Here is a 14720-nt window from a genome sequence, read left to right as displayed (position 1 = left end):
TCTATTACTTGCAGCTTATTTATTTTAAACATATAATATATACAAAATGTAACTTTTTAAAACTATTCAGCATCTGTTTCCTTCTGGTCTTCTTTCTGCTCTGTTTTTAATGCTTTGATGATCCTCTATTCTTCATTTTTTCTGGAAACCTTATTATTGGCTCCCTTCTTCCTCCTAATGTTCCTATGAAAAAATATAACAATCAACTAAAACAAATTTCCACACTGGCCAAGCTTGGGTAAAAAAATAAATATATGTCTTGCTCTGTTGTTGCATTTATTTGATTGCAGAGTGCTTACTCTTGTTCTTTTTATATCTTGAGGGAGCTATTGTATTATTGGCGTTGTCCACCTGTTCATCATTTCACAATGCAATCAGCCCTCCTCTTTTTATGGTCATCTACATCCTTAGTAATGTCTTTCATTATATTTCTTGCATGCCACTTGTCATTGGTAATAAACGGGAGCCTGTTTATACTCATCAGGTGCCTTTCCATTGCCCTCTGAACTGTTTTTAATTTTAATTCACCTAAGATCATTGTGTTCTGTTATTTGTAGACATATGGCATCACTGGGAGAATATTGATGAACAAGTTTATATTCTAATCTAGGAAAGTTCTTGTTTTCCATGTACTTTATTTGGAGTATCTTATCATGTTCATTATAGAACTTCCTACCTCTTCATTCTCTATAATGGGTGTTGCAATCTTACTTGGATTCCAGACGTTAGTAGTATGATCTTGGGTAAGTCATTTAATTTCTCTCAGCTGAAATTTCTTCTAATAGAAATAATAAGAATACTTATTTCCTAAGGTTGTTATGATTGAGATTAGATGTGTGTATGTATGTGTGTGTATGTGTGTGTATACATATATATATATATGTATTTATAATATTCTGCAAGTCTTAAAGTGCTAAATATCAGTTATTATATTCATAGCAGTCTGCTTATTTATACTTATAAACATTGCAAAGAAATATGACCAACTGATACATTAATTTTTCTTATTATCTTTTGATACATTATTAAAACCTCTGAGAATAATCTACAAAACATTCTTATATTTACTTGTGCCCTCAACTCATTTCATTTATAACAAAAAAGGTAGAATTGAATATAGGGTTCGGTTCCTCCACTAGTATGGCACTTCGAAGGTCATTAGACAAAGATTGCACATTGAGAGTGTTGATTTAAAATTTAATAGTGTTGTACCATTAGTGATAGCTAATATCCTCGCCCCTCCTTTTTCTACCACTGCTTCACCTGTTCTGCCCAAGTAGAAGGGAGCTATATAGGACTAAAAGCCATTGTGTATTTATATTCATCTCATAGCTTGGCATAAGGCATGAATGAAACATTCATCAACTGAAAGTCGATCTTAGAGTGATAAACCTCTCTACATTTAGCTAGTCTGATTCTTGGAGGACAAACCTAAAATTCATCACTGGGTTTATATCCAAAGCTTTTCCTGCCTAGTAGCAGGAAAATTGTGCTCTACTAGTATAGTCTTTGATAGACTAAGAGTCACTTTTATATCATCTATTTTCTTAAATTCCCTAATTCTGTCAAGGTCATCTCTGTATTTCCCTCACCCAGGCATGTAACTATGATGTCATCCTCATTTCTTTATTCTTACTCATTCAATCATTAAGTATTCTCTATTCTATTTCCACAACATCTCTTATGTTCACTTTTTTTTTTTTTTTTTTTTTTGCTATCCTTGTTGAGGTCTTTATCATTTTTCACCTGTACTATGGCATAGCATACTGTGTTCTCCACTTTCTGGATTCCTTTAAGTCACAGCTAAAATGTCACCTTCTATGGGAAGCCTTTCTGATTCCTTCTTAGTGCCTTCCCTCTGACATTAATCTAAATTTTAACTTAATGTATCTTATTTATATATAGTTGTTTGCGTGTCATCTCCCCCATTAGAGAAAATGCTGAGCTCTTTGATAGTAAGGACTGGTCTTACTTTCTTTGTACTCAATGTGGTTGAGTCATTTCCATCATGTCTGACTTTTTGTGACCATATTTAGGCTTTTCTTGAGAAAAATAGTGAAGTGGCTTGCCATTTCCTTCTCCAGCTTATTTTTCAAGTTAGAAACTGAGGCAAAGAGGGTTAAGTGTCTTGCCCAGGGTCCCTCAGCTAATAAGTACCTTAAGTCCAGATCTGATCTCATAAAGATGAATCTTCCTGATACTAAGCCAAGTTCTCTATCCACTGTGCTACCTAGGTGTCCCCTCTGACTTTGTATAACTGTGCTTAGCATAGTGACACACATAGTTGATATTTAATGAATACCTGTTGACCGATGGACACTTTGATCTGGCAGTGGTGCCAAACTCAATAGAAATGGGGCCACTAAACCCCGCAAACTGAGGCCCAGGGAACCAAAAATGATGTACAATATAGCAAATATGAGGAGTAGGTGTGAACCCATAATCTTTTCCTGTAGATCACAGCATTATTTCCATTGATCTGTTCCACTCTGCAACCTCTATATCACATCCAAACCAAAAACTCAACCTTTGCTTACTACTTAAAACTTCACACACAACTCTTAAAGACTCTTTCCAACTTATACAGTAGTCCCTTTTGACTTCAATGCCTTTCTTTACCAGTATGCCACAGATCTGGATTTTCTATAGGAAAAAAAAGAATGATTATGGACCATTGTTCTTCCTTTGGCATGATGGCTACTTTTATCTGTCATTAGCATTTATGACCACAAAATTCTACAGTAAGCCTGAAGTAGAACAAAACCCTTTAGATGCTCTGTAAATGTGTATTGGGTTAGACTGTCATTTTTGTTTTTGCATCACTAGCACCTAGCTCAGCCTCTTGCATATAGCTCACAACAATTTTTTTTAAGGGAGAAGGAAAAAGTTTTCTACTACAAAATTTGGGATACATTCCACAATAATTTGACTCTCCAGGGTAAATTTCTCTTTTTTGTGCCAAATAAACATCAGGAAAATATTTGTTAACAATAATGTTAAGAAATCCAAAATTACTGTGAATATAAGGGTCATCTTTGCATTTCTCAAAAATCTGTCTCACCTGTTATTGCAACTCCTGTATGTCCTTGCAGAGGAAAAAATAGTTAAACAAATGAAAACAGTTGAAATAACCTTCTTTTCTTCCCAGATATGGTTATGGTCTGCTTGAGTTCAGTGGTTTCAGGAGGCGGAGCTCAACTTTTTAATAGTAATAATCCCTTCCTCTGGGCTGGGGAAGGCTGTGGAGTGCTCTGATGGCTGACTTGTGGATGACCTGTTATAAGTGCCAGAGGTATGTTCCCAAGATGAGACAAGGCTTTGAACCAGCTCTCCCTGGTGGGGAGTAAGCTGACAACGGAAACCCCAATTCTATTTATAGGCCTATTTATAGGATTGGAGAGTGATCAGGTGTTGTGTGTGGATTTCCATCAAATAACTGTTATCACCAGCAGGATCACTTTGCAGCTGTATTGACAGCATTTCTTGGCAGTTCTTCTGTTCCCCTGGGAAAGGAGGGCTCATGGTGTGTCTCTTGCAGGGCCAAGACTGTTTATAATCAGCAGTTGGCTTGAGTGGGTAAACTTCAACCACTTTTTTTGCCTACTAGGTGCCTACCAGCTTTGGTCTACAGTTCTCCCAAAGTGGAATGCATTTCTAAATGGATTTCTGACTGTGCTCTTGCCTTTGCAGAGTTGTCCTCCAGATCGCCTATTTTCACACCCTCCCACTTCTGTAGTTTCCTGTTTGCAAACAAACTTACTTATAAAACAGGTGTGTGTGTGTGTGTGTGTGTGTGTGTGTGTGTGTCTGTATGTGCACGTATGTGCACAGACAAGTAAACAGAACAGAATCGAAAGGGAATCAATCTTATTGGGTATGTTCAATAAGGAAGCAGGTATTTGTTTGCCCTTGGATGTCCAAAGCAAAATTCTCTATAAAAGATGAAACGCTTCAGTGCTCCCACATGTATCTGACCTCCCCCATTAATGTCTTATATGTCCAGCCTTTATCTTTTCTTCTTTGCCTCCTTCAATCAAAACTTGCTTCTAGGCTTTCTCTGTTGGCTGGCCAATCAATGAACAAACAATTTTAAATACTTATTGCGTTTGCCAGGCAAAGGATATATCTATATCTATATCTATCTATCTAAAATAGATAGATAGATAGATAGATAGATATAATATAGATATATACACACAAACATACATATACACACATATACATAATATATATTTAAATAATGGCTAGCATTTAAAGGTTACAAGGAATATTATAAATATCTCATTTTTGCTTACAAAAGTCCAGTTCTAGATCTATGGTGTCATCTAGCTACCTCAGTGAAATGTTCTTTATTCTTAAGTGTCTTATACTGATCAAATAAAAATAATCACAATTAAAATATGAAGGGATAATTGTTCTATACATTACCAAGGAATAGCTATTCTCCCAGAATATCCAAGGGCTATACAATGTTAGGACCTCTATGATAATGTGATAATAATTTTATTTTCTTTTTTTGCCAGTTATAGTGATACCATGTTAGAGTACTGGACATGGAATCCAGGCAGCAGGATTATAATAACAATAATTATTCATATTAATGATATTAAGAAATTGATTGGAAGAACTGCAGACCCAGATTTTAGTGAGGATTTTGACAGCCTCTTTTACACCCTTGTGAACAAGAAGAAGTGCTGAACTGGACACAGTTCCATGACTTCACAACTGATGGATAACTGGACCCAAACAGAGATTAAAGGATTCACGTCAACCTAGGGGCAGTTAGGGAAGCTCTGTACTTGGTCCAATTCTCATAAAATCAGTGACTTGCGTGAAGACATATTATGCTAGGTATGATAAATAAGATATTAAATGACATAAAAAGAGCAATTAGAATGGTAAAGAGATTCAAAGCCATGTTATATAAAGGGTGCTTAGCCAGGAAAGAAAAGATTTAGGAAAGATAGTTAAGTTTTGAAAAGCTGTCATGGCAAAAGTGAAACTTGTTTCACTTAGGCCAAGATAAAACTATAAAGAATAAAGTTGGGATTAATAAAAGAAAATCACTTCCCAATGATTTTATCTCATCCAAAGCAGAATACATTGCCTGAGAAATTAGTGAATTTCTCACTGGTGGAGATTTGTAAGCAACAGGCTAGAACACTTGTCAGAGACAATATATGGAGGATTCATTATTTGGAATAGATAGTATTTGAAGTTTAACTCCTTAAATGCAGAAGAGACAGTGTAAATTTAAAACACCTCTTCACAGAGGAATCTATTCTGTGCAAGTTAATTTCATTCTTCATTTAGGGAAGGAAACAAACATTTATTAAGTCTCTACTATGTGTTACACAATGTGTGTTCTTTACAAATAATCTGGCTGTATCCAGAGGAAGTGCTTAAGGGAGATTGCCCAGGGAAGTGAGTTTACCATTTTATTTGTAGATCATTCTCCTTTCCATTTACATTATCAAAGTTCAGTTAGTTTAGATACCTTACCTTGGCTTTCTTCTGGCTTACACTAAAGTTTCCACTTAAAAAGCCACTTCAAAGTACAATTTCTCATTTTTCATTCATTCATATAAAATTTATAGTTAAAAAAATCTCAAGAGGCATCTATTTCAAATTCTGATTTTTAAAGGTGAGAAAAGCAAAGGTAAGATACTTTAGGCGATTTCCCCTCCCCCCATATTTATAGCAAATTAGTGACATAGCCTGGATTAGAATTTGAGATTTATTTTCATTTTGTTTTTAATTTTAGTTTGGTGTCTTTTCTAGTCAACTAGGATTATAGAACAATAGATTTAGAAAAGAAAGATACTATAGAAGTTATCTGGTCCAAGTCTTGTTAAAGGTCACACAGTGAATTCTTGAGTCAAGATTTGATCTCACTGCCTATGAATCCAAATTTAGTGATGCTGGCTCTGCACACTTCTTACCATTTGGCACATAGTGTGAGTGCTTAACAAATACTTATTTGATTAGTTGGTTAATGAATTGGTTCTCAGGCTCTTGGGTCTAAAAACAAAAGCTCAGGCTCTTGGTCTAAAAACAAAAGCAATCAGTAGTCTGCCAATGAGGACTTCCCTAATGCCTGAATGTTATATATTTAAAGAGTAAGTATAATCTTTGGCCTAGAGAAATTTAATCTCTCAAGAATAGATAACACAAAATTATTTGTTTTAAAGGGAGAACTATGGGTCAGAAATTAAACTAAGCAGAAAATGGAAGACCTGCTCAGAGGGGAAAAATGGTCAGGAGAAAGGACATTGATAGGAGGTACAGAACTCTCCCTTATAGATAAAACTGAATGGTAGAAATGCATTAAAGCAATTCATCTTAAAAGTTAAAAATGTTTCTAGCTCTTCTACCCAGAAGAATGGTTTAATCAAGCTCAATGGAGATATCCAACCTTGAAGCAATGGAGACTTTTAAGAAAATCATGAGAATGAAGAAATACTTTATCCAGTCTCACCAGTATTTATTTGTCACATACACACACACACAGAACTTGCATTCCCTCCATCTTCTTTTTTTCTATTTCTTTTAGAATTCTATTTCAAAATATTCCCTAAAGAAGATGGATTACATAGAATGCCACATATTCAAATATTCACTTGATGAAATTTGGGGTGAAATTATATCATTTGGAATTAAGATTTTAATTAGATAAAATTTTCAGGTGACTTGTATATTAATAGTGTTTATCTCCAATTCTGGTTGCCGTTTAATTTTCTGGAAAGGAAATACGCATTATTTCAAGTAGGAAAGTACACCTTCGATATTGGAGGTGGGCACAGTTCCATAAAGCAATCAGTGAAGCTCTATTATCTTTAGTTCCTGTTCTTTTACTTGTATCTCTAATCCTTTAGATTTTAGATGGGGTTTGGAGGTTGGGGCTGGGAGACAGAAGAGAAAGAGAACTATCTTTCTGGAGCGGAGTTTTTAAGAGTTAAAGAGAATGGTGCCATTATCTATGTGGCCTTGAGTTGTTCACTTTTTACTTTTCTGAAAATTTTTCCTCATCCATACATTGGAGATAATTTCTAAGGGCTCATTCCATGATTCCAAATCGAACTAATGTTCATATGAGATTATAAAACAGAAAAAAAAGTGGAAGAGATTATGTGTATGCATGTATTATGTTTATCATATTTAATATATATATATATCTGCAAGGCAATATGATAACAGAACATTGAATGAAAAGATTAGAATTCAGATAAATAATTCAGTCACTCTACAAGCAACAACTGTGTGGATAGATTTCTGGATCTGAATACAAATTCAGACTCAGACACTTGCGGACTGTGTCACCCTCAAGTCACTTAACTCTTGCCTGTCTCAGTTTCCTCATTTGTAAACTGAGAGGATAATAATACCTACTTCCTTAGATTGTTGAGAGGATACAATTAAATGTTTATAAATTATTTATGAAGTTTAAAGAGTTACATAAATGCTAACATATTTCTAATCACTAGTATTGTGGTGCTTTTTAATTTTGTTATTTTCACAGATTTGCTACTATGTCTTTGTACAAATTAGAATCAGTATTAGGCTATCTATAAAATAAGGTGGTTAGATGAAATGTCTAATATCCCTTCCACTCTATATTCTGTTTCACAGAAATTTATTGATTTGTCTTCCTATTTGTCTATAGATAACCATATAGCTTTATAGATATCTGGCAAATATATACATATCTATATAAGAACATAAAGATATATATGTATAATGTACAAAAAATCACTATGAATTTTTTAACCTCTGTAGCACTTCAAAATTTAGCTTGCATAAGCAGTCTAGGTCCTGTCCCAGAATATATGCCAAGTACACTTCAGAATTGCATCCACAGCTAAAGCACAACACAGCTGGCTTTCTAAATGATTTAAAGTCTTCCTCTCTTTCAGTAGAATTAGAAACCCAGAGATTGTTTTGGTGCCTCAATGAGACTGAGACAGAACCCATAATTATGAAGTTATCAGACAATGGATGACTTTCTACAGCCATGCTCAACATGTTACCATAATAATACTTTCTACTTGAAAAACAAAACAGTTTTTTTTTTTTTTTTTTAGAAAGCAAGTGTGTTTGGGGGGTAGAGGAGTTAGGGGAGTTATTAAAAAAGGAAATTAAGCAACTGTATGCCTCACTCATTCAGGAAAATCTAGAAAGGAAAGCTAATTTGATTTCCCTGTTATTTGTAATTTTGCAGTGGGAAAGTTCTGCTGTGGAGATGTTACTGTTGGATTATGATTAATTTCTTGGCTCAGTAGCAGACCTTACATTTCTGGACTCTTATTCTAGAGTTATTTAATCTCAAAACTGGAAACGACTCACAGACCACTTAGTCCAAAGGATACCTAATCAACTCTTATTATTTTCAATATTCCCAATGTGTAATTATGTTTTTTTAAACCAAAATAAGGAAAATAGTACTTTTTTTTTTCCTGTAGGAAGGGGTAGAGATGAAGTACTGGAAGCAGGGTATAGTGGTAGAAAAAAAAAGCGAGCTCCCAGAGAATAACTTTTTTTCTACAGAATGTTACCGATCTGCAAATCTTTTGTACTTTAGTCTTACTTTTCCTGGGATACTGAGAGGTTAAATGACTCGTCCATAATTACTAAGTTATTTGTGTCTGAAGTAAGGTGTGAATCAAGCTCTTCCTGACTTTGTTAGCACTCTATCCAATATAACATCTTCCCTCTAAGAGGGAAATATGATGTACTAAAAAGAGTTAGAGACTCCACATTCAAAATTTGGTCCCTTTCCACATTATCGGACAAACTGCAGATCTCTTTTATATAATGAACCTGTGCAGATAAGGCCCAATTCTCAAAGGCCATTCAGATCTAGTAGGTAACTCAGCTATTGAGGCAATTGGACAACATAGATCTTGGTTTTAAATAGTCTTAGGCTTTTGGGTAACGAATCACACTGAGCCCTATATAAGGCAGGATAAGAGTCCAAACCCTTCTGAAGAAAAAAAAATACCTGTTCTTAGAAATTTACATTTATAATTAATGTTTTTTAAAAGTTTAAAGAAAAAACTTGTAAAGGATAACTTATTTCCAAAACACAGGATTGTAAAAATAATTTTCTTGATAAATCAAATGCAGAACAATCATGTATAGATTCAGAAGTTTCCAGGGTTTAAAATTAATTTTTATTCAACTCTGGTAGAGTGGATAGAGCACTAGCCTTAGTGCCAGGAAGCAAGGTCAAGTGATATTTTTGAGATAACTGGCTCTGTGACCTTGGGTGAATCAATAACTCAGTATTCTTTGTAACTCCTTAAGACTATTTGAAGGAAAAATGGTCATTTATCTTAATAGAGGAAGTTTCTTCATTTGGGGGATTACCTATACCAATGAAATCATGAACCTAGTTGTTATCCTTAATATTTTTAACCATAACTTTGAAGTAGTAATATTTCCCTTCACCACTCCCACACCCATAGAATAAAAACAATTTATGCTTATAGAATGATTATTTTAAGTCCTATGACTCAAGCCCAGAAATTTATTTCCATTATAGATTATATGGACCGGGTTTTAGCTCTCAACATTCCCACATCTCCATTGAGGTAGACTGCCAGTGTCTTCCTTTCCTTCTCTTTGCTTTAATTTTCCTGAAGGAATAAACCAAGGGATTATAAGAGGAGAAAAGAATATGAGGGGGCAGAAGTAAATATTCTAGTTGCTTAATGAATTATTAGACAAAAAACCCCAAGAGAGTGCATGTACTATTGTTTTTACAGACTGGCATGTGGGTCTGTGACATATTTTATGGTTGTTATCACCTGTATTTTTAGGACTATGATTGCTTTTGATATTATTTACAAACATAAATATCTGATGAATACTTTCAAATTTATCCAGGGGCTTTATACTTATTAGTGTTATTTTGTTTCTGGATGAATAACTAGGCCTTAAAAGATTGAATGATACATCCAAACCCACATTAAGAAATGAAGAACAGAGTTAAGATCAAAATTCAGGGACTCCTGAATCCTTTCTTCTCTGAAGATATGTAGTACTCCTCTCTGCTTCTCTCCATTTACAACAAAGCCAACCTACATCTTTCTGAAATGTGCAGCTTAAAAGCATCTTTGAGATTCCAATGAAGAAGTAGGGTGCAACCTTTAGTTAAAGGTTAAGTGGTCTAAACTACCAAGGAATGACTTGAGATAGGATCACCTCTATTTCCTTCTGGAATATAACTAACTGTTAAATAAGACCTTCTTTGCTAGTATCAAATGATTGTCTCATGAGCAGACCCCCATGTGCCAAATATTTCCTGATTGCTGGCAGGAAACCACTATTTCAGAGGAATGGTGACTCTATCTTCCTCTTGATCTACTGTTAAGGGGTGTGTGTGTGTGTGTGTGTGTGTGTGTGTGTGTGTATGTATCATGCTATATTTTTGTGTCTGATTCCATATTTGTACACAATTTGTCATACTAGTGGATGCTCTTGAAAAACAGAGTGAGATTTTTTAACACAGTAAGTTTGGGGATCCCAGGCAGCTTGGTGGTCCATGGGATAAAGCACTGGACTTAGAATTAGGCAGACTCATTTTCATGAATTCAAATCTATCCTCAGATACTTTGCATAGCTTTATAACTCTGGACAAGTGATTTAATTATTGTCCTTGCTTCTTAATCTATAAAATGAGCTAGAAAAGGAAATAGAAAACCATTCCAGTATCTTTGCTAAGAAAACTCAAAAAGGGTTCATGAAGAGTCAGACATGACTGAAAAATGAAGGTTGGGGAATACTAGTATTTAGAGACAAATAATGGCAACATAAGATGGGTAGAGAAGATAGGAGATAGAAATTAAGCATTCAAGGCTATATGATATAGTGGAAAGAACTTTGGATCTAAAATTAGAATACTAATTTGAGTATTAGCTCATTATTTGCTTAGATGTATGACCATAGGCACAGCACTTCAATCTCACTTATAAAATGGTGAAAATTATACTCCCTACCTTAGTGGGTTGTTATAAAGAAGGTATTTTGTAAATTTTATGAAGTATTATATAAATGTGAGTTGTTATTGTTGTCTCAAGTGTTGATAGCTATAAAGTGACCCCAGGAGCCCTAAGCTAAGTACTAATAGGCCCCATCACAGACAATGGAACATAAGGAGTACAGCTCATTTGTGAATTATTTCTTTGGGATTACAAACACATTTTTCAATAAAAACATACCAGTTTGCTTCTAGATGAGAAAATAAGAGGACCCAGGTTAGCCCATAAAACTAACATCCAATGCTGACATATTGGATGCTTTTAAAATAGGAAAAGCCAATTCTGTGTTGCTAGTTATAAATGCCTAAACCATTAAATAATAGTTCTGTGGTGTTTTTATTCTTTATAAACTCTCCTGAATGGTGATATCTGAGAAAAAGCAGGTTTCATTAAATAATGCAGATATTAAGGAGATTTTTTTTATCACTTCTAGAAGGTACTCCTTAGTACTTTCCAGGACTTCAAGAGTTGATGACTTCCTTTTTTTTTTTTTTTAAGATTACAATATGTATTATTCCCCACACATTAGATTCTTCACCAGTTAAAACTGAAGAATTAAAAATATTGTGGGTGATGATAAAGTACAGATGATCATTGTTTCCTGCTAATCATTTATAGTACTCAAAGTTCATTTATCGCTCCAAGAAGCTCTTTGAAAACTACAAATCTGCCCTTTCTAACCATGGAGCTTACCATTCAATTATCTGATATGAGACTGAGACACTGTCACATTGCCCCAGATCATAAGTTCCATGACTCAAATATGTCTTCTCTTCTTCCCCTCCACAACTTTACCAAAGTCTATCTGATCAGTTAGTGAAAGCCTTCAGTGTTTTCAGTGAGGTATCCAAACTATCGCTGAGCATAGTAGATAATTCCACTGCTACAGGGGCATCTGCAGCCTCCCTCTCTGCCAAATTCCTATAACTGTTGTTTGCCACCATCATGGATCTAGAAACTGATCAGGATAGTTCTGTATTATCCCTCTGCAGTCTCACCCTCCTTGCATGGTAAGGGAGAAATGGTGCAGATACTCCTCTCCAATAGAAACCCACGTGCCCATTATTACCTATGTTCAAAGAAACTGGGAGAGGCAATGGATGAGTGATAAGACTGATACTTGAAGCTCAGGTCTCTCTACCTGGCGAATGAGGAGCTAGTGGGCACCAGATAGAAATCATGATTGTGTGACTAAGCATGAAATCACTGGCAAAAAAAAAAAAAAAAAAAAAAGAGGAAAAAAGTTCCTATTAAAAAGCTCAATTTGAAGAAAGAGAAACTTATCGTGTGTACCCCAATAAGATTTTCCACTCTCCCTAAGATTGGGGTTAACCAAAGCTTCTGTAGAATCCACATTGAATTTTTTTCCTCATGCATAAAGAGACCTCAAACTGCACTGACAAGATCTTTTATGCCCCGGGTTATTTATGCTGATGAGTATTATAAGAACAGAACTCTCAGCTCTGAGGAGCACTGGGAACAACAGGCAATTTGAGAGGATGTGTGTTTAGAAACTGATTTCTACTCAAAAAAAGAAAAAGCTTTTTTTTCTTCTTAAAAAAAAAAAAAATAAAGAGATGAACAGAACCCCCAAAGCCCCAGGTAGCCAGATGGTTGAGATTTCTTAACTTGAAATATCTAGTAAATGGGGCTAAGTGGCTATAGGCCCCACTGCGTCTGTGTCTGATTTTCTGAGGACTAGTAACGGGGAGGGTTCTGGTTTGTGTTTATATAACTTGCTGGTTCTTTTTTTTTTGGGGGGGGGGGAGTTGCGTGGGAGATAAAGAGTCTGGGGAATGGAGGAAAGGAGAAAGAAAGAAAAGGAAAATAAGATCCATCTTAACATGTAGGTCCAATAATTTTTTTTTTCTCTCGTGGAAATTCCAACTGGAGAAATGGCAGAATACATGGTTTCCAGTCTGTACATCAAAGGACTCAATGCTCAATGGTGCTAACCTTCGTTTTTCATTCCTGCTTTTTATCTTTGCCGGCACTGGGGTTCCGATTCCTAATCTGGCTTCTGAGCTCTTCTATCAAGTCTGGATTTTGTTGCTGCATCTGCTGAGCAAACTGCTGGCCTCTCTGGATGAAGCTGGGGCTGGCATTCGGAGAACGGGGGGCTCTGGTGCCTCCCAGGGTGCTGTGGCCACTTGACATGATCCCCGACATGATCTGCCTGATTTGGGGATTATTCATGAGGTTGGACGCCACGCTCCGGAAGCTGGAGTTGTTCAGCAAGCCGGCCAGGTTACAGCCTACAGTGCCCCCTGGAGGGCTCGGCACCTCCTTCATCTTCTGCTCCGCCACCTTGAGGTTGGTTTTGTACGTTTCGTTGTCCGGGTCCAGCTTCAGAGCCTTTTTGTAATAGCCCACGGCCTCCTTGTACTTCTTCAAACTTGAAAGAGCCAGACCCATTCTGCCATAGGCTTTGCTGTAGTAAGGGTTTATGCCGATGGCTTTTTCACAGTCTTCCACCGCACCTGCATAATTTCCAAGTTTGCTGTAGGCCGCAGCTCTGTTGCAAAAATACACTGCATTGGCTGGGTTTAATTCAATTGCTTTTCCATAGAAAGACACCGCTGCTTCAAAGTTTTCCATTTTCATCTGTTCATTTCCTTCAGTCTTGAGTCTCTCAGCTTCAGTTGTAGTTACATCACGGTGGGGGATGGGCTTAGAATTCCCATGGACGGAGGGGATCTCTTTTATTCCTGTAACAGCTTCAAACATTTCTGGCAGAGTCTGGGATACCGCTAGATACTTGTCTTCAACAGTCACCTCAAAAGCTGTCTCCAGGCACTGGATCGAAGCATCCAGACTCTCCTGCGCATCAGGAGAGAGGTCCCCATGCTGCAGCTGGTCATGCAGATACTGGATGATGGAATAAGCAAGGCGCCTTTTGTTCTCCATCTTTAGGAGTCTGAAGATGGATCTTGTGATTTTCAAGATTTGGCCGAGTTGCCGAGCCCCCTCTGTCGCGCACTGCGCCTGCGCTGTCGTCTCTTTCCCCTCTGCCATGGTGATGGCGCGGAGGCAGTGCCCGACTCCGCCCCCTTCACCGTTCTCGCGGGCAAGCCGATTGAGCTGAGAGCAGGCGTGGGTAACTGCGGAGTCCCGGATGAGGCCCGGAGTAGTCTGGCGGATAAAAGTGAAATACACTAAACTTCCGGTTTAACCTGCCATTAAGAGTCTCGGTTTTATGCCTTTGGTGGTTGTTTTCTTAGGCCTAATTTCATTTCCAAATGACACTTTCCGTTTTTATTATACTGATGTATCACTAGGGTTACTTGTTGTTCATCCAACAAAATTAAAACGGCCTTTTGCCCACACGTGGAAGAAGCGAGGTGACAGAGAGAGAGGAGGCAGGATTCAAGCTATTTTTCAGAAGCACCTGAGAGAGAGCTCGAAATGATATAGACCCAGATGGGCTAAAGAGGACCACTTCCCTTATACTTGTAGGAATGAAAAAGAATTACTGAGCGGAGGAGTGAAATGCAGAGGAGGGAGCACCTCGCAAACATTCATGCGTATTATTCCAGGAGGAAGAACAGATGTAACACAACCCCTGTGATTGTTCTCTTAGAGTGAAAAGATGAATGTCCCACTTGCGTCACCCAGAAAATACCAGGAAATTCCTTTTTGGTCCCTTTACACGTTAAGCACCTTATTAATTCAGACCCTTAT

General features: G+C 36.7%; 1 protein-coding gene and 1 pseudogene across 1 annotated transcript in view; one reads left to right on the top strand and one right to left on the bottom strand.

Annotated features, from left to right (window-relative positions):
- The window catches only part of RYR3 (ryanodine receptor 3), a 753032-nt gene that overhangs the window by 128887 nt on the left and 609425 nt on the right, over positions 1-14720 (top strand).
- LOC141555890 (small glutamine-rich tetratricopeptide repeat-containing protein alpha pseudogene) lies at positions 9494-14165 on the bottom strand (annotated as a pseudogene).

This window comes from Sminthopsis crassicaudata, chromosome 2 (genome assembly GCF_048593235.1).
Source record: "Sminthopsis crassicaudata isolate SCR6 chromosome 2, ASM4859323v1, whole genome shotgun sequence".
NCBI lineage: Eukaryota > Metazoa > Chordata > Mammalia > Dasyuromorphia > Dasyuridae > Sminthopsis > Sminthopsis crassicaudata.
The sequence above is the reverse complement of the archived record's forward strand: the minus strand, read 5'-3'. Positions and strand labels throughout refer to the sequence as shown.